We start from the raw sequence: 21,561 nt of genomic DNA on the forward strand, positions 1-21,561 counted from the left end.
ATGTGTGTGTACTGTGTGTAATAATTATGTATATATAAACACACACACACACATACATGTAAATATTTAAGAAATATTTTTATATAATTTATTTTATATATAAATATAAATATATTTTTCTCTTAAAATTCTACATAAATGTGTGTGTATCTATATATACATAATTATTACACACAGTACACACACATATATCATGTAAACAAAAACTTTTATTCTGCAAACGATTAGTTGCGATTAATCATTATGCAGCCCTAGTTGAAAGCATTCGGTAAATATTATTACTGTATCTCATTTTTGACTGAGATGGCGTTTAGCTGCTTTTGCATTTGAGCTCCTCATATAATTCTCTATACAATTTACAGCATGTTGAACAACATTACAAAAACATTCCAAAAAAATTCCTGCATTATCCCCTTGACCAATGTTTAAAGTTATTTTGTATTTTTTTATTAGTTATATATCGGGGTGTTTATGATTTTATTTAGTTCATTTTTTTTATTGTATTGTATATTTATGTGATTTTATGTATTTGACACAATTGCTGATAAGGCCTTAAACATGTACAGTATGTATGGCATACCTGTAAAATATACAATGGCTAACATTATAAGGACTTTAAAGATCATTTCATGAAACAGAAGAGGGTACTCGGATAGGGGTTAGCTTCGGCCAGCAGAACTGCCCTCTGATTCGCCGCGTCTGATAGCCCATTCAAACGATGCCAACCAGAGAGAAAGTAAGGAGAACTTGATGACAGTTCCCTGCAGAGATGAAACTCCTCAGAAGAGCTCAGAGAGAAGATGACACTTCATACCTCATCATTTGATAGGACTCAGGGTGGGTTATGGATCCTGTCACACAGCCAAATGAAGTCAAGGGAAAACCCGTGTCTCTGGGCTCCTCTCAGCCCAATACAAGCCAGTAAATATCATCCATTATTGATAGCATCAAATTTTCAGTCTTGTTAGTTTTAAAGCCGACGGTATGCTGAGAAAATTAAATGCACATTGGATGCCATATTGTACCTGTGCCTGATTTTTGTGGTTTTCAGATTTGGTTTTGCTCTTAGTACAAATGTGCTTGTTTTATTTACACTATGAAAGCATCCTTTATTTTTTAAAAGCATGCCATTATGAACATAAAATAAAAATTTAGCAAGCTACATGAGATTGAAAGGGAAGAAAATTGATATATTTTCTGTAGTCTCTTTTTTCTAATAAAAGTCTGGGTTCAGATATGTCAATCCTTTAATATGAACTTTAATATTTCTTACCAAACATGGATCCATCATGCCTTGTTACCAGGCTGTTGGTAATGTAAGGGTGTGGGGGATGTTTTCTTGGCACCCTTTCGGCCCCTTAGTGCCAATTGGGCATTGTTTAAATGCCACAGCCTACCTGAGCATTGTTTCTGACCATGTCCATCCCTTTATGACCACAATGTACCCATCTTCTGATGGCTACTTCTAGTAGGATAATGCACCATGTCACAAAGCTCATTTCAAATTGGTTTCTTGAACATGACAATGAGTTCACTGTACAAAAATGTCCCCCACAGTCACCAGATCTCAACCCAATAGAGCATCTTTGGGATGTGTTGGAACGGGAGCTTCGTGCCCTGGATGTGCATCCCACAAATCTCCATCAACTGCAAGATGCTATCCTATCAATATGCGCCAACATTTCGAAAGAATGCTTTCAGCACCTTGTTGAATCAATGCCACGTAGAATTAAGGCAGTTCTGAAGGCGAAAGGGGGTCAAACACAGTATTAGTATGGTGTTCCTAATAATCCTTTAGGTGAGTGTATGTCAACGACTTTATTTTAAATGTTTGTACTTTAATTTCTCATAAGACATTCAAGACAAACATCTGTGACAAAGTTGATAACTATAAAACCACAACTGATGTCCTTACTAAACCTCCTGAGCTTTCAAAGAGCAATAAAATATTACTTTCGTTTTATAAAAAAGTAATATGCAATATTTTAATCTAAATGGTAAAACGATGGTTTAACAATCATAATAAACCAAACTTTTGATAATAATAACAATCATCACCATCATTATTATAGAGAAACGCTGATAAATGACTCAATCAGTTTGATGAAATCATGAAATATGCAGCATAATTAAATTTTCACGACCTGATTAGAAAGTGTTCCCATTTCCAAGTAATAAAAAGGTAAATTATTTAAAAAAGTACAGCGCGTGGCTACGAGAGCCGGCAATCTTAAAGCGAGAACAAGCGCATTAAATCAAGGATTATTCTTGACGTGTGAATCGGTCACTGGGGAATTGGATTTGACATGGTCATATATGGAGCAAATCCTATTTGAAGATAATCGTTTTAAACACACTTCCATGCCGAGACATGACAATGTATTCACACAGTGTATTCAGAATAATGTTGTGCTGAGACAATAAAGGATGGTGCACTACTGAGTTGATTACGAGTGCTCTTTCATTTCCAGAACAATTGATGGGTTTTTTCCAGCACCACAGTTGCTCTCTGTGAGTCTGTGTGTGAGGATTGAGAAATATCTTTATGCAAACTCGGAATAAATGTTGCCGAGTCCCATTATGAGCCATCTAGATTATCATAACATTATCAGATGAAGCAGTCTTTCACCTCATGACCAGAGATGGCCCACAGCTATAAATATTCATCAGTTTAACACTGAATCCACCAGCCAGACGTCCAACCAGAACGGCAGACATCAATGAACCATTTATGCATTAAAAGTATGGTACAGTCTGTCAAAGTATGCAGGGGTGTTTCAACGGTTGGGTCAAAAGAGGACAAACCCGGCCGATGGGTTAAATTAACCCAGAAAATGTTTATGTAACAAGGCTAACCCAAGATTTAGAGTTAAAACAACCCAGCATAGGTTAAATTACAACCCAACGGGTTGGTTTGTTCCTTTTTGTTCCACACTGGGTTGAAAATAACGCAGTGTACACTCTAAATTCTGCTGGGTTATTTTAAACCCAACATACACATATTGGGTTATAAATATGCTGGGTTGTTGTTAACCCAACCTTGAGTTAAAACAACCCAGTATTTATTAACCCAACATGTTCTTTGTCCAATATTTACTGAGCATTTGGTTAAAAATAACTTTTATTTACAGTGGTTAATTTGAACCAACCAACTGGGTTTGTCCATTTTTTTATCCCACACTATAAAAAATGATATTTTCAACCCAGCGTTTGGTCAAAAAGGGACAAGCCCAGCCCCTATGGGTTGTAATTCAACCTATGCTGGGTTATTTTAACCCAAAATGCTGGGTTGTTTTAACCCATTGTTTGATCAAATATAAACATATTATGGGTTTATTTTACCCCAATGAGTGTACTCTAGGTTAAAACAAGTTTCTAGTTAAAAGCTAATAGTTCTTGGCTGTAGAAAGAATCTGATGAATTGCTGTGCCAACTGGTCTAAACACTCACATTGGACATTGATATTTCATTCTGGTTGTTTGTAGACTGATCAATGACTGTGTTCACAATGAGTCAGGTTTGTTCATCTGCAGTAATAGTTATAATTAAAACTTCTTTTAGGTTAGACACAGTATTGTGATGTGTGATGAGAAAAAATGATAATTGTAAAGTAAACACACAGCTGTCATATGAAATAGCGTTGTCGGCTGCGCCAACTGATATGCGCAGGCTTAATATATATATATATTATATATATATAGCAATTTTTATATACGCTATTGGCTTCACTTAGAGTAATGCTGGATGTATAAACATCAAAAAAGACATTTTCACTTCAGAGGTCTTTGTAGATAAAGGGGTAATAAGAAAAAGATACTAGAAAGATTTAAAGAAAATATAAATGATTCTGAAATGTACGCAGCAAGAAATTAGAGATAAACACCTAATAAATAAATTGTAAAATTTTTCATTGGCTGAAATTTTCTGGGGACCCCCTCTTGGATGCCCCACTGGGAGTCCTGGACCCCAGTTTGAAAACCCCTCCTTTAGGTGGCCCAAGTTCAAGTCCTATTTCTCTGTCTCCGTATGATTTTCTGTCTCACCTTAAATGCCCTAGAAGGACTAGAAATACAGGAGACGTTTATTTATTTATTTATTAATGCTATTCCAGCATCCAGGGCTACATTCATGGCAAGTACTGGTTAATCCACACACAAGCCCAGAAAGGACAATTTGGCATCTAGAGCCGAGGCTCAAACCAGGGACCTTCTTGCTGGATAACCAAAACTTTGCTGCCACCCCAGCAAAAAAATAAAAAGTTTAGAAACACTTGACTAAACCATGATCTTACAAAATCTTTTTATTTAAAGCTATATGTTTTAATTTTTGAAATTACTTTGAAATTTAGACAAAAATTTAATTTTGCCAACATAATTTATCTCTTTAGAAAATGTATTATTTATTACAATTATTTTAATGGATGACTTGGACCAAATAATTAAGAAAAAGCACCCAATAGAAATAATTAAGAAAAAGTGCCCAGAATAGATGAATATTCCTTCAGTATTGTTTAAATCATCTCAAAGGAAGACCTCACAAAAACTGAAGCTGATATTTTGACCAGAATGCATTTTTTGTGCAAATTCTAGGCTATTTTGAATTTGCTAAATTATATCATAGTTTTTATTTTATATTTTGGTTGCTTTTAGTAAAAACATAATTACATTTTTACATTTGTGTTATTATAGTTTTGATAAGTTAACTATTGTTCTAAAAGTCAGAAAAGTACTAAGCAAGTGTTTCAAAACTTTTGAGTGATACAGTAGTGTGTGTACTTTAAAGGTCTAAATGCATTTTTAATGAAATTAAAAGATATGAATTATGCTTTGGAAATTTAATTGAATAGTGCACTCTAAAAATGCTGGGTTATTGCAACCGATGGTTAGGTCAAATATAGACAAATGCACCCATTGGGTTTACATTAAACTCCCCAAAATAAAGTACAAATTGCTAAGTACCAATTCCCCAAAATAAAACTCAAGTAGGATAAATAAGGACAAAACCCTTGAGTATCTTACACTCTTGTGTATTGGCGATTGTCTGTCTGGTGGTGAAGAAGCTAATTAATTCTTGATCCGATCTTTAACCTTGGCTAAAAATACCAACGCAACAAACATGGCTGTCCTGTTTGAAATGCCAAGTCACTCTGGACTCAGCTGTTAACCATCTTACTGTCTCACTGGCGGTATCGATTGCAATAACTATGCCACATTTCAAAGCCACTGGTTTAAATTCCAATTGACAACGAGCTGATCCAAAATTCAATTTGGCAATAAGCACACGTATTATCACAACAAAATGACTGGATGTTCAATATAAATAACCTTTGTATAGATATTTATTTTTAATAGAATTTTAAAGAGCAAAAGAAATCAACAGAATCTAACAGATGGAGTAATGTTATTGCGGTGAAAAGCAGAGGGGATATCTACAAATAGGACACCGTGCTGGTCATTAGTGTTTCTTTTTGGTCAACACAACCTCTAAAAAGGTCACTTTAATGAGTCAACAGATCAAGATAATCAAATGCAAATGCTTTAATGAGCAGACGTATCAAAGAACGACCCAACATTCAATGAGTTCTCTCTCTGTAAACATGGAAACTCTGTAGCAATGGATGTTAACATCCTTTGCTGATTGCATTACAAAGAGCTGCATCACCAATGAAACACTATCGGACATGTAGACGCTTCTGTCACGAGGTGATCAATACAAGATGTGTGTGTTGTACTAGATCTAAGAAACACTGCTGTTAGGGATCATCTCTATTTTACAGGTTTGTCAGAGGGACGAATCTGTGCACAGTGAACTGTGCTTTGTTCCTGTTTTTACCATGTAATATACATCTGCCAATTCACATGCTTGATATTTTTATATTATGATATTATAAAGGGCTACAGGGACATGGTTGAAATGCCACTAAAACACTCGTCACGGTGGCCTAATGCAATGACTACAAACAATTTTGCTTTATTCCCCTTGGTCTACCCCAGCGTTTCTCAAAGTGTGGGGCGGGCCCCACTGGAGGGAATAGGATCATTACAAGTGGGTGTGAGCAACGGGAGAAAATGTGGTTATTTTTGTGCCCATCTTTATTAATTCTTTTATTTCTTGACCATACACCAGGGTTCCCCAAATATTACCCTGGAGGGCCAGAGCACTGGAGAGTTTAGCTCCAACCCTGATCAAACACACCTGAGCAAGCTTATCAAGACCTTCATGATCACTAGAAAATCACAGGTGGGTAAGTTTGATTAGGGTTGGACCTAAACTCTGTTGGTGCTCCGGCCCTCCAGGGTAATATTTGGGGAACCCTGCCATACACTCCAAATGACACATTTAAATATAAGCCTAAATTAAAATAACATTGAAGAAATGGCATGCGGACCATAGCCTACAAGAATGAATTAACATCAGAATGTTAATTAAAGTGGAACAAAAACTTTAATGTGCGGTGGCGGTATAAAGGATGGATACGTTTGTGACACAGAATGAAAAGGAAACTGGAGATTCGGCACCAGCAGAGAAAACCAAGACAGACAGTGGACCTAATCATCCAAAAAGCCAGCTGGAAAAAAAACGTATGATGATTTTTGTCAGAGACAAAATGAAAACAAAGTTGCATTATTATTATTTACTTTTGAACAAAGTTTTATTTCATGCAAAGTGATAATACATTTGCACGTATATTTTCTCTATTGAAAATGTTTATTGCTATTATGTTTTAAAATATAATATTTCAACAATACAACTTAAAGCCTACTTAATAACCATTTTTTGGGGCGATGGGGACAGGGGGGCAATTAGGGATGCTTGTGACAGTTGACAAATAGTCACTGGACAAGTGCTACATTCTCATGACAGTTTATAATTTCTACGTGCTTTAGGCCTTGCCAATTTAAAATGCAACTATGGTCCAATTCACGATTTTACATTTCCTTTGGTGTGCAAGTGTGTATTAGTAATGTTAGCGATATGCAAAAGGTACAAACACCAAGGTAAACGATGAGGTGAGTTATCGTCTCCAACGTAAATCTATTTTCTTGGACTACAACAAACACATGGATTGTAGGCAACAGTTTACTTCCTGGGCCGGTTGATGTGAGAAAGACCAACATTATCATAATATCTCCAGCTTTGGACTCACAGTGTGTAAGTTAACTTCTGTCAGCATTACATTTTGAGTTAATCTTTTAAATATGGTAAGGAGTGTCACATTTTCGGCTGATGTCAAGCGTATTCGGGCCAATCACAAAATATAGATTAGCTGGCCAATCAGGGACACAGAGCTTTTCAGATCGATGAGTTTTGCAAATGGTTATCACAGAAATTGTTCTGGTGGTTATTTTAACGACATTTGACAGTTCAGGTGTGTGTTTATTGAAAAATAATGCCTACCTGTGGAACATTTCTTAACCAATCAGAATAAAGCATTCAACAGCCCCGTGGTATAACCAGCCCTAATCTGTACTGTTTGTATGCATATCATATTTGTATGACAAACTTTACGTTTACTAAAAAGTGCAGTACATCAAAACGCACACTACAAGGAATACAATATCCCATAATGCAATGCACTCAATATTACATTCTGTTCTAGAACCAGAAGTAGTGTAAATAAAAATATGGATTTATAGGAATAGAAAATTCTCTAGATTTACAAATCCTTGGAAACTTTTGGGATAATTTAAGTACACAACTGCACGAAATATATCACACTGTGCAAGTGTTTTATTAAAATTTTATTATAAAATTATTACATATTGTAACTTTAACACAACCATCTGACAACCACCCAAAACAAATGCATAACAACAACCTGGCAATCACTCAGAACACCTAAGCAACCACATGCAACAACCTGACAATAGGACAAGGTCCACGCGCATATCCATATAACATAAAATCGTACATTGTTTAAAACAGTTTTAATACTATTATTTAACTGTAAGGATTTTTAAAGTGGAAAGGGGAACTGTAGCCCTAGCTGACATCATAATTTCAAGGATCTGAATTGACGCTGCGCTTTGATGAAGACCTGTCTTCATTAATCTGAGGAAAAGTTGGCGTCAAACAAACTTTCTGAGGGTGCTGAAAGACCCTCTACAGGTGCCCATCCAGATCTTCACTGAGCTTTAGACATCCCGTGCGGTCGCAATGACTGTTTTCGGTGTAGCAGTGTGCCGTTTTCGGTCAATCTGACGCGAAAGGATCGATGATCGTCCGATGCGCAAATGGGGATCTGCCAGTTCACAAGGATATCAAAGCAGCTCGACGGACTGAAAGCGTTTCAGTTATTTTGGTTTCATTTTGTTTATCCAGAAGGCAACACATGGCTGGAATGCCGAGGAAGGAGCTGTCAGATATCGAGGTATAAACATCATTTATCGTAAATAAAGGCGTGTGCATGTTTGTTTAAATCGCGTTCAGTGGTGCGATAAGATGAATCTGATAAATAACGAAGCATAGATTAAATCGTCAGTCAAAAATCGCCTTCTTTCACTCTGAATGCTAATTTCATTAACTTTTTATTGATTTACCTTTATGTCTAAAGTGTTTCCTTTTAAAGTAGATGCATTGTTTGGTGTCGTAGTTTAATGACATTAAAGTTAAAGTTCTCACTCAGTTTTATGTTGCCCGTTAAAGTTTGCGAAAGTTTCCACTTACCGTAACAAAAGCAGCTTTCCATTTTAAAGTTGGTTTGCATTCGTACACAAATCACAACAAACTGCGTTTTGCCTGTCTTAAAAGCAGTGTTAAAATGCACGGTGTGCTGTTTGTTAAAGTTTGTCATGTAATGATAAACGTGTCAAACTATGGATGCTACTGTATTTTGTTGTCACGTGACGTCTTTACATCGCATACGTCATTTAGCGAGTGGTTTCACGTTGGCTGAACTTGCTTTGAACCCTTGCAGTTCATTTACAGTACTTCACTGTGGATTATTTGGGTGTCTTGGGTTTTCAAACTGTATGGGACCCCCCACATATGATAAACATCTGGTGAGTGACCCCGTGAATATATATCCATACCAGTGGTCTCCAATCTTTTGTGAGCAAGCCAAGGGCTACCACAATGAATAAAACAATCTGGAGGGCTACTTTTTTGATATAGTCTACTCAAAACTTTTTAGTTTTGTTGGTTTTATTTTAGTTTACTTGTTGATGTTTTATCATTGTTTAAAATGTTAACATACATACAAGAAGCCAAGCTAATATAAAAAATATGTAATAAATAAATACCAGCAACTTACAGACTTGGAGACCACTGTGTTGGAGACCACTGATTTATACATATTTTGTACAAAGAAACATTCAAAATATTTTAGATACATAGTTTATGTGATATTCAAGATTGTTTACAGACTTAAAGGGGACATTTCACAATACTTTTTCAAGATGTTAAAGTTGGTGTCTCCAGATGTATGTGAAGTTCTAGCACTAAATACCATATAGATAATTTATTATAACATGTCACAATTACCACTTTAAAGGTATGAGCAAAAATGTGCTGTTTTTGGGTGTGCCCTTTAAATGCAAATGAGTTGATCTCTGCACTAAATGGCAGTGCAGTGGTTGGATAGTGCAGATTAAGGGGCGGTATTATCCCCTTCTGACATCACAAGGGGAGACAAATTTCAATGACCTATCACATGCTTGCAGAGAATGGTTTACCAAAAGAAAGATCCTAGGTTTTTCTTCTTCATATTTTCTAGATTGATATTAGCACTGGGCCCAATTATAGCACTTACTTAAACATGGAAAAAGTAAATAATTGGCTTCACACTAGACTACAGATTTTGCTTTGTCTTTTTCTTTTAAAACTTTCTGTGGACCCCTTGGAACCTTCCGGGGACCTTTAATGCTATGAAAACCCGTGATCTGGGTCACACTGCATTGCAGGCACAGTATACTTACAGTACTGCTTACCGAGAAAATATTATTAGTATGCTACTCCATATGGTGTGTTTTTGTGAGGAGGCTGGTTGTTAAGATCAGGACAACGTTTTTTGGAAGACTGCCATAGCAAATATGTTGTGTTCCAGTAGCTGACTGTAAATGATGTGTAGAGAAGGAAAGTGTTGAAGCAAAATGAAATTGTTTGCAATGATTGCAGTGGTACATTGTGACTTCTTTTAACAACCATTGTCAAGCTTTCTAGTGATATATTTCAGCCTAAGGGTTGTCCGGTAGATTGTGCAACCGCTGTGAAGTGTGTTGTGATCCAAACCAGCAGTGAATACATGGGAAATAATAGCATGTCCAGATAATCCGGTTTTCCAGTTATTATACGGTTAGTTAGATTTGGGTTGCAGACTTCATTGCTAAAATGCATATCACAACAATGTGGTTAACACGCATTACTATGCACATTAGAACCACATGTCAGTTTTTACCAAAGGCTTTTTCTGGAGGAATGAAATTTACTAGTACAGTTTTTCTCAGTTTTGACAGGAGCCTGTCTGAATAGTGACAGATAATAAACTGATGAATTTTTTTAATAGAAACCCGTCGTCTTTATATGAAAGGGGAGATATCATGAAAATCTGACTTTTTCCATGTTTAAGTGCTATAATTGGGTCCCCAATGCTTCTATCAACCTAGAAAATGTGAAAAAGAAAAACCCAGTAACTTAGTTTTGGTAAACCAAAATTAGGTCATTGAAAATGGGCTTCTCTTGTGATGTCAGAAGGGGATAATACCGCCCCCTTCATCTGCACTATCCAACCACTGCACTGGCATTTAGTAAAGAGATCAGCTCATTAACATTTTAAAGGACACACCCAAAAATCGGATAATTTTTGCTCACAGCTACAGAGTGGCAATTTTTAGATGCCACAATACATTATCTATATGATATTTTGAGCTAGAACTTCACATATGTACTCTGAGGGAACCAAAGATTTATTTGACTTTTGATCTTAAAAAAGTTTCAGATTATAATAGATCAGTGCATTTACTTTGGTTAGGTTTTATGTTAATAAACATTTATGTAATATAAATTAATTAGATAATTCTGATAAAGTACAACAGAATAACTTATTGGGCCCTATCTTGCACCCAGCGCAATTGACTTTGTCAGTGACGCATGTATCATTCGTATTTTGCACCGGCGCACAGCAGGTTTTTCCCTCCACAGACGCACGTCGGCAAACTAGGGAATGAACTTGCGCTCCCTGGGCGGTTCAGCGCAAAAAAGGAGGCGTGTCCCGGCGCAAACCATCCCTGATGCTATTTTGCAGTTTCAAAAAACAATTGCGCGTTGCGCATTATGCTATTTTAAGGGCGCATGCTTGACCATAATGTATAGCTTGCACAACGCGCACACACATCTAATCTACACAGATGCAACAGTTATTTTTGCAAATCATAAATTGTTACAATAAAAAATCTTAACACATGAGATAAGGGAAATCATTGTGGTGAGCATTGTGGTAATAGCTTTTATTTATTTTGTGTGGCTGCGTTAAAAAATTATCATGCAAATAACGATTAAAATTGCACTTGCCTTTAAAGGGAATGTTGGATGACGTTCTGATTGGTTTTATTTGACGTTACGCCCAAACCACACCTATGAATAATGAACCTACTTCAGACCAACCCCTTATTGATTTGCGCCTGGCGCAAGAGTTATTTCTCCCGCCGGGAAAATAGCAACAGTGCCCAAGATCCGCCCACAAAGTCACTTGCGCTTTGCGCTTCGCACTTGCGTTTCAGATCGTTAAAATAGGGCCCACTGTGTGTTTTTATGTTCCTGTAGCTCAGTTGGTAGAACATTGCTTTAGTAGTGTAAAAGGTCATGGGTTCGATCTCAGGGAACGTGAATGCTTATAAAATGTATGTCGTATATGGCTGGGCCCTATTGGCCAAAATGTATATCTTGGTTAGGCATGGGCCGGTTACCGGTTTCAAGGTATACTGAAGTTTAAAGGGTCAAGGTTTCAAAACCACTAAGATTTTATGTAATACCGTTTGCCAGGGATGAGCTGGGTTTACACAAAATTAATGAAATCATTAAGTCATGTAATTTACACTTAATATATATTACAAAAATATATTTTTTTAAGAAAATTATAATTCAAAGGTTTTATTTTCACCCAGCATACATGTTGTATGTTGCTTAAAAATAAAATAAATTGTGTCCAGTTAGAAAGTTGTTGTATAAATACAAATGTATACAACGTATACATCTGAAAATAACACATTTTAGTGTTGCAATGGCAAAGCCGCAATACTGTGAAACCTTAGTATTTTTATCAACCGTGGTTGGTTATCATACTGCCAAAATCTCATACCGGCCCATGCCTATTGGTAATAAATAAAATGATACATATATCTCTGTATTTTCTACAAAGCTGAATAAATGTTTACATGCAAGTCAAAGCCATCTCATATTAAATAAAAAACATATGAAAAATATATAAATCTGTAGCAGATTACCAAATAAAATATGGGTTGTTGATTTGAGTATTTTAGTCTGTAATAATAATAATGTAATTATAATGTAATCTGTAATAATAATGTAACTTTATAAAAAAATTCAGTTATAAGTCATTGGAAGTATTAGCTCTGGGTTTTTTGTTTGCTTGAGTTTTGTTTTGTGGTTTGACAGAGTTGGACATTGTTCATTTGAGCACTTGAATTAGTTGACAAGAATGATTGCTTGCTCAAATCACAGTGTAATGAGAACTAATCAGCAAATGACCACTCAGTGTACTGTTGAAAATCAGTATCATTTTGTTATTATTATTGTTCACATTTCAGTTTAGAGTTGGAACTAAGCAAATACTTAATACATAATCTCTGAATCAAAGCCTCACATGAACTATTTATCAAAACAGGATCATAGTAAAATATCTGTGGTCGTATAAATATAGCCGTGAAGTTAAGACTATGTTATCTAGGAATTAGTTATGGCTAATTAATCTTACTATTTGAATTTTACTATCACTTCCTGCATGGGAAGCATTTTCCCCAAGAACACCTGTTGTGTGTTATGCCTATTGCCTAAACTCCAAAATTGCTGAGTTATATTAAACCCAACCTGATCTCACGAATTTCCGTAGCATAGTCACGGAATTTTTGGCTCATTTTTCCGTGGCATTCTCACGGATCTCCGCATATTTCCGTGGCCCTGCCACGGACTATCTTTTCCGTGGCATTCTCACGGATTGGTTACTCAACTGTTTTGTCCTATTTTTTTACCATTGTCGCTTCGGTTTAGGATTAGATTTACATAAAATGACATCCCTACCCAAACCCAACTCTAACCCCAACGCCAGGCGACAATTGATTAAAGTTTAGAAAATATAAAAGAACACATCAGAAAAAATAGTATAAACCAATACTTAAAGTGAAATACTAACGCAAACACCAAATCTAACCCTAAACCGAAGCGACAATGGTTTGAAAATAGGAAAAAGCAGTTGAGTAACCAATCCGTGAGAATGCCACGGAAAAGAAAGTCCGTGGCAGGGCCAGGGAAATATGCGGAGATCCGTGAGAATGCCACGGAAAATTAGCCAAAAATTCCGTGACTATGCCACGGAACTTTGTGAGATCATGTTGATTAAACCCATTGGTCAAAAGGGACAAACCCAACATGCTGTTTTTTTAACACATTGTTTGGTCAAATATAAACAAATTTTGTGTTAATTTAACCCAGCGGCTGGGTTTGTCCCTGTTTGACCCAATGGTGGGTTAAAAAATATCCCATCATTGTATAGAAAGTGTTTGGTTTAATTGGCAGTGAGATAACAAAACATCTAAAAACTCAGACCACTCTTTTTAATATATCATCTTTTTCATTCAACTGACACGCATAGTTCTCAGTACCCTACTGTTTTATAGGGGACATATCATGAAAATGTGACTTTTTCTATGTTTAAGTGCTATAATTGGGTCCCAAGTGCTTTTATCAACCTAGAAAATATGAAAAAGATCAACCCAGTAACTTAGTTTTGGTAAACCATTCTTTGCAAGCATGTGAAAAAGTAGGTCATTAAAATGTGGCTCCCCTTGTGATGTCAGAAGGGGATCTTATTATAATAATACCACCCCTTAATCTGCACTTTCCTGCACTATATAGAGAGAAAATAATTGACAACACAATTGACTTTCAGTTTCCCCAAACCACCATTGTGGCGATCAGTGTTTGCATTATATCAGCTCATTTTAAAGGACACACCCAAAACCAGCACAATTTTGCTCACACCTACAAAGTGACAATTTAACCCGCTATAATAAATTATCTATGGAGTATTTCGAGCTTAAACTTCACACACTATACGTACTTTGAGGACACCAAAGATTTATTAAAAAAGTCTTGTGAAATGTCCCCTTTAATGGGCACCTGCACCAGTTTCCTTTGGATACCATGAGTAGTTTGTAACTAGGTCCTAACTTTACTCATACATTTTAATGTGCCGTTTAAACCATTTGCACATCGTACCTCACATTTGCAGGCAGGTTGCTTGTAATTATGATGTAATAGTGTTGGTTACTCTGCGCTAGAGTGCTAAATGTTTAGCACTTGCTCTTAATGCAATACTCACCGCATGTTAATATGAGTAAAGACGGCCGTATCTCCACGCTGGGCGACACTAATGCAACCTTTATGGAGAGCAGAGGAGAGTAAGTCGAGCCCTTCATTAGCATCTTTATTCAGGCCGTAATGACAACACTGACGTGACCTTCGGCTCTCCGCTGCACTTAAGACCGGGACTAAATGACTCCTGTCTGCCTTTTAAAATGGCTTTTTAAATCTCATAATAATTGCCATCTCTGGAGCAATTAAATCCTCCATTTTTCTGCAGTTCTGTCAGATGTCTTATTTTAATATCCATCCACACTTCTGAAAGCGCTAAATGTGAGGCCCTTTTGTGCGTGCATGTAGATTAATTAAAATCCTCCTGGACTGCTATTAGAGTTTATTAAAAAACCCACAGCAATGCAGCATTTAAACAAAGAGGTATGACTCTGCTGGCCCGTGCTCACGTCAGACGTCTGGAACGCTGACAGGGGACTGCTCCAAAATAAAATGCAAATGGTGTTTTATGGAAATAGTTGGCCACTCCAAAGCTGGCGTGCTTTTGCAAATCACAGAGGCTGCTACCTTGCTGGCTTTTAACCCTTGAAAGTGTAGCTGCAGAGCGTTTCACATTTCCCGTTTGTTTACCCCCTGCGCTGTGTAGATGGACATTTCACTTTGGAATAAATGTTGGATGTTTGCAGCACGATTTGCAGGGCTTTGCTACACAAACGGTTCAGCCGAGCCCCTGCTGTGAAAGGTGAGGTTGCCTGCAGGAAGACATCAGTGCGAAAAACGCATTTCGTCATTATTTTATTGGCTTGCATTTGTGCAACTGGTATTTGCGTTGTTTTTCAAACCAGACCAAAATGTTGACCAAACGTAACTTTAAGTTAAGTTCAAAGAGCCAATCAGCTGTTGGTGCCACAAGACACAAGGAAGCAACATTTGTGATACTATTGTTGCTGATTTAAAAATAAATAATAATAAATCTTTGAGATTATAATTTCCACTATTCCCTGTACCATGGTTTAAAGTGAGGTAACCCCCTGAGGACATCAGTGTGAAAAATGCATTTCATTATTTTTTTTATCAGCCAGGATGTGTGCAACTGAGTTTATTTCTCAGACCAATCACTTCGCTTCGCTAGACATCCTGGAATAAATGTTATTGTTAAGCTTATTGCACCTTTAGGAACAGAAGTCCTGCCTTTAAAGGTACACTTTTTTTGAAAAAAAAAAAATCATTTTCCAGCTCCCCTACAGTTAAACATTTTATTTTTACCTTTTTGGAATCCATTCAGCTGATCTCCGGGTCTGGCGCTACCACTTTTAGCATAGCTTAGCATAATCCATAGAATCTGATTAGTCCATTAGCATCGCGCCTAAAAAAATCCAAAAAGTTTTGATATTTTTTTTTCCTATTTAAAACTTGACTCTTCTGTAGTTACATCGTGTACTAAGACGACAGAAAATTAAAAGTTGTGATTTTCTAAGCAGATATGGCTAGGAACTATACTCTCATTCTGACTTTGCTGCCTTAACATGGCTGCAGCAGGCGCAATGATATTACGCATTATTTTTTAGCGCGATGCTAATGGTCTAATCAGATTCAATGGATTGTGCTAAGCTATGCTAAAAGTACAAGCACCAGACCCAAAGATCAGCTGAATGGATTCCAAAATGGTAAGAATCAAATGTTTAACTCTAGGGGAGCTGGAAAATTAGCTTTTTTTCAAAAAACATGGAGTGTCCCTTTAAGTTCAAAGAGACAATCAGGTGTTGGAGACAACAGACTATGATTTTAGCTTAAGATGCAAAGATGCTTTTAGTTTTTTTGCTAATTTAAAAATGCATTTCCATACATTTTGGAGAGGAATAAATCTTTGAGACTTTGAGATTCGTGTCGCATTTCGTCCGCCGTCTCTTTTTCGGATGCAGCTGTTGCCAGGCCTGCACATTTTGTGTGTGGTGGATCAGTAATTGCACCTCTGCCAGGGTTGGGTCAGATTGCTCTGGCAATCAATCAGTGCAGCGTAGATGGCACAGAGGGTTTGTCACACGGCCATTGTCCCACGAATGAGGCAGAGAACCCTGCAAATACCTGCCTGTATGTCCGATGCAGAACTCGCCCCTCCCTTCTCCAGTTCACCTGAACACATGTGACCTCGCTGTCTTCTGCAATCTCTGTCTGCAAACTCAATCCCCCTCAGTGGAGTTCATCGCTCCAGCTCCCTTAGGCTAGTCGGCTCGTTTACACACCCAGGAAGCATGTGGCATATTGAACCCCTCTCTCGCTCGCTCCCTTTCTCTCTCTCTGTCCTCCGCTGAGAGCAGATAAAGCCTCGGCCATCAAGCCCTGATTCTTTACGGTTCATTTTCCTTCTGCTTCTCTGCTAATTGTTTTTCGAGCCTCAACATGGCCAGGGACCATTTCAAATGCTGCATAATGAGGCTCTGGCGCACATTGGCCATTACTGAATTAAACCGCCTCGCAGGAGGAGTGGACCGGGCGGGCCTAATGATCCACTGTGAATGGCTAGTGGCTTTGATTGACGGGCTGAGAGGAGGGGTTATGGAGTTTAAGGCTGGCAGGTTGATCTGAGTGGCACAGATGATGCATATGAGACTGACTGGCACATTCAGACGCCCTCTGCAGGATGTTTAGTAGAGACGCAGCTGGCTTAGATTACATGTAACCTTTTAAATGCCACTGTACATCCACATTTTAACCATACATATTTTGTTGAAGTCTCATGTTTATTTGCTCTCTCTCTCTCTCTCTCTCTCTCTCTCTCTCTCTCTCTCTCTCTCTCTCTCTCTCTCTCTCTCTCTCTCTCTCTCTCTCTCTCTCTCTCTCTCTCTCTCTCTCTCTCTCTATATATATATATATATATATATGTCTGTATCTATCTATCTATCTATCTATCTGTCTGTCTGTCTGTCTGTCTGTCTGTCTGTCCATCTATCTATCTATCTATCTATCTATCTATCTATCTATCAGAATATTTGTTTTTCCTACTATGGAAGTCAATGGGAACCATCACCTCTGTGGTTACGATTATTTATCAAAAGATCTTCTTCTGTAGTAAACAGAATAAACAAGTTTAGTGTAGACTTAGTGTAATAGCTTTCCATTTCACTGCCTGTCTTAAATTCATTATTGCACATCGAAGTTGCTGATCTAAGTTTCATTTAATTTATTTGTATTAATAAATGATGGAAATGTTTTGTATTGAAAGACTCTGTGATCAATGTTTTCTTTGATTGGCTAAAGTAATAATGCTTATGACAGTTAGCATTTTTTATGACTGGTAGTTATTCGTATCAATGTTTTTTGTAAATGAGTCTGTATGATTTGTCGTAGCATTTCAGTGACAGTAAATTAATAAGCTAATGACAAATTTATATTTTATTCTTGGCATATTCTTGGTGCTATTTGTGCATAACAGAATTGAGATGAAAAATCTTTTCATTTTTTAAAGATCTTTATTTGTGCCAAACCTTTTACATTAAAAATGTTTAAGGGTTGAATGTTACACTCCACCTGATTTCACTGCAGTCAGCGTTTTTGTGCTGTGTGTGCCAACAGAAATGTTTTCTTTGATACTATTATATTGACTATGATCTAGGGATGCTTAACGATTAATCGCGATTAATCGATAGCAGAATAAACGTTTTTGTTTACATCATTTATGTGAACTGTATATAATAATTTTGTATAAATAAATGCACACACATGCATGTATATATTTAAGAAATGTTTATATGTGTATATACATTTGTATATTTATTTATAATTTATATTATATATAAATGTAAATACCTAATATATTAATATATTTTTTTCTTATAATTATACATGCATGTGTGCATATTTATATATACATAATTGTTATACACAGTTCACACACATATATGATGTAAACAAAAACTTTTATTCTGCTATCGATTAATCACGATTAATCGTTAAGCATCCCTACTATGATCTTTATATATTTTTTTACCATATCTACCACATCAAGGCCAATTTAAGTTACACCATATTCCCATTTAAAACAAAGGTAAAAAATAAAATAAATGTGTTTGCTTTCACACAAATGTACACATTTAAGCCATGGGTAGACACATAGCACACACATAACACTATTTGCCGAAAATCTATACTGTATCAGCAATATTTAATTATTTTAAAGCTTTCAAGTGGATATTTAGTCTACCTAAATGACTATTTGATGCACCACGCATATCTATGTCACATATGCTGTTCCGAATCTTATGGGGGACCGAATTATAAAGCCTGCGTTTGATAGTGCTGATCTTTATTGCGCTAACGCTAGATCAATATGTGGAAATTCCCCTATTGATCTGAGCTGAAGAAAGAACAGGATGGCGGTCCGTCTGCTGATGTTTAGTGATTTCACTCCTTTTTTAGCTTTAAATCATTTCCTGTTCAAAGGGATTAGAGTTAAATTTAGACTGCATGTTCTCTCCCATGTACGCTGGGAGAAGAGGAGCGCACCGTGCATACTAAAGCGCTGGAGTTTGGAGCGTGCGGGACAGGAACGGTGAACGTAATTTATTGCACAATATGGCGCTCTTATTGATTAGACAGCAAAAGGGCAGTACCAGCTGCTTCGCTAATAGCCATATAAATGTTTCAAGCATGTGTCACCACCTAAAAACCAGCCTAGGAGGGAAAAAATAGTCGGGTGCTGCTCTTAGGTCATGCACCGGGACAAATTTTTGATGATCGTGTTGCTGTTCAGTCAATATCTGGTAATGTGCTTGTTAAAGTTAATGCATACACGCTCCGGATAGGAAGTAGTGTTCACTTTGGTGCCGAATGCAATCCTGGCCACATTAATTAGCACTCGCTGCTGAGTTCGGTTGCCATTTTGCGGCGTCCATCATAGTGATCAGTTTCTAAATTTTTCTTCAGTTGCTTGATCTGGCTGGCTATTGATCTTCCATCTGTTTGGGCTGCATGAACATTGAAGGGCGATAAAAACAGACATACAGATGGCCTCGCGCAGAACGTGGCATCAACTCAGCCAGCCACGCGTCTCTGGATTTTTCGCGGCCTTTTCCGACCGCAAAGGTCAGGCGTGCGATCTGGGAATCCTGACGTTTTTTGTTTTAAATATTGTTTGATAACACATTTAGTCCCTGTTTGGGTACGTATCCTTCTGGACCCCTAAATAACTGCAGAAATCCATACGGCAGTCTTTGTCCGTGGCATTTATCAGCTGCGCCGCTCTGGGAGCGACTTGTGAATGTTTGTGCGAGCGGACGACCAGTGCAGCCAGCATTTAGCTTTTACAGTTTTTGTATTTAAATGTGATTGTTCTTCTCCTACGGGGCCATTACATGCATCTGCTTTCTTGTAGGAGGATGTGCAGTATTGAAATACGATTGCTGCCCTGCAGGGCGTACAGTATCGATTGGGAGCTATGGATGTGTATTTCATCTTGTGCGTGGTGTTGATGAGGTTGCAGTCTACATGTAACGTCTTGACATCACTGAATCCCATCCTACATCTTGCAAAACCTTTAAGACCCATCTCTTTATCCAGATCCCTGCTTGTTTTGTCATTCTTGAAAAATCCATACGTTTAAGGGCCGTTCATCATTTTCGAATACTGGTCAATTTATGCCGCTTATACCATGGTTATTACAAACATTGCTCTGGTGGTCATTTGACCGGTCAGATGTGCGTTTATCGAAAAATAATGAATACCCATGGAACATTACTCAACCAGAATAAAGCATTTAACAGCCCCGTGGTATAAACGATAATATATCGTTATACTGTAGTTGATTTTATGGTTATCGCTAATGTGTGAACATCCTTTCAGTTTGAATATTGCATGCCCGTAGTATCTAGTACAGAACATGAAATGTCTTTCGATGTAAACATTCTGTAGCACAGGGAGATTAAACATCTGTCAAACATCATTAGCGTTTGCTTGAGCCCCGTTCTGTTTCTCTTGTACGTTTTACACTTGAGGGAAGAGGGTCAATACAGGGCTGGAGACGAGGGATATGCTGGTGAGTTAGTCTCAGAATTGTCCCTTTATTTGGTTAAATCCCTCCAAACTGCCAGACAGAGGCTTAACTGATATAGAGAGTGCTGCTTATCCAAAGAGCATGCTTGTTGTGTCTGTGAGATGGCACAAAATTATAGTAACTTTAGCGGGGTTTCACAGACTGGCACACAAATAAGTAGCCTACAGTATAATTTTGTTGTGTAAAGCAGCATTGACCATCAGGCAGTAAAACGATTAATTGCTCTGATGCAAACGCCGCTAAATGCCACCTCCGTCAAAAATGAGATAATGATATTAATCGAATTCTCTCGCTAGTGCTGGGCGATAATTTAAGAACGATAATTTCCATGATATAATGCGGTATATGTCGAACGTCACATGACCAAACCGGAAAACTTTTAGCATTCGTAACTATTGTAGCTTGTTATTGTTATTCGTAGTATTATTATTTGTGTTATGCTCTTTTTTATTTTAATATCTGAGTGTATGTGAGAAGAAAATCTTTGTCAAAAGCTATAAAGTATAAAAAAAGATGTTAACGAGCATATCCAGTGCACATTGGTCATTCTTGAATCAAGCACCATGTCAGAGCATACAGAACAGGAAGCGATCTACTTTGTTAACAGGAATGCGGAAGTAAGTTGCACATATGGGTGATTCTCATGAAATCCAGATTTAGAAGGTGTCCAGCATAAAAAAAATTAAAAGCCCTTGAAGCAAATTTTTTTTTGCACATATATGATTAAGGTCTGAACTTACTATAACCATTTTTTTCAGAGAATTTAAAATATATTTCCTATAGAATTATTAACATTTTTTAGATTATCATTATAAAAAATTATCATTACCGCAACATGATATTACATTAAATATATGCATTTACAAACTCGTGTTTCGGTAATGAGAACTAAAAAGTTGTCTAGGTACTATGACAAGCAAAATTTAAACTTTTATCTGGAGAGAAAAAATAAAAACTGCTTACCT

At 37.0% G+C, this 21,561-nt stretch overlaps 1 long non-coding RNA gene across 1 annotated transcript in view; it reads left to right on the top strand.

Annotated features, from left to right (window-relative positions):
- The first annotated feature begins 7,970 nt into the window (after positions 1-7,970).
- Positions 7,971-21,561, top strand: part of LOC135740292 (uncharacterized) — a 103,890-nt gene continuing 90,299 nt past the window's right edge. Inside the window, exon 1 of the long non-coding RNA XR_010529172.1 lies at positions 7,971-8,371. This is a non-coding gene — a long non-coding RNA (uncharacterized lncRNA). The remainder of the gene's footprint in view (positions 8,372-21,561) is intronic.

The sequence above is a fragment of the Paramisgurnus dabryanus genome, chromosome 22 (assembly GCF_030506205.2).
Source record: "Paramisgurnus dabryanus chromosome 22, PD_genome_1.1, whole genome shotgun sequence".
NCBI lineage: Eukaryota > Metazoa > Chordata > Actinopteri > Cypriniformes > Cobitidae > Paramisgurnus > Paramisgurnus dabryanus.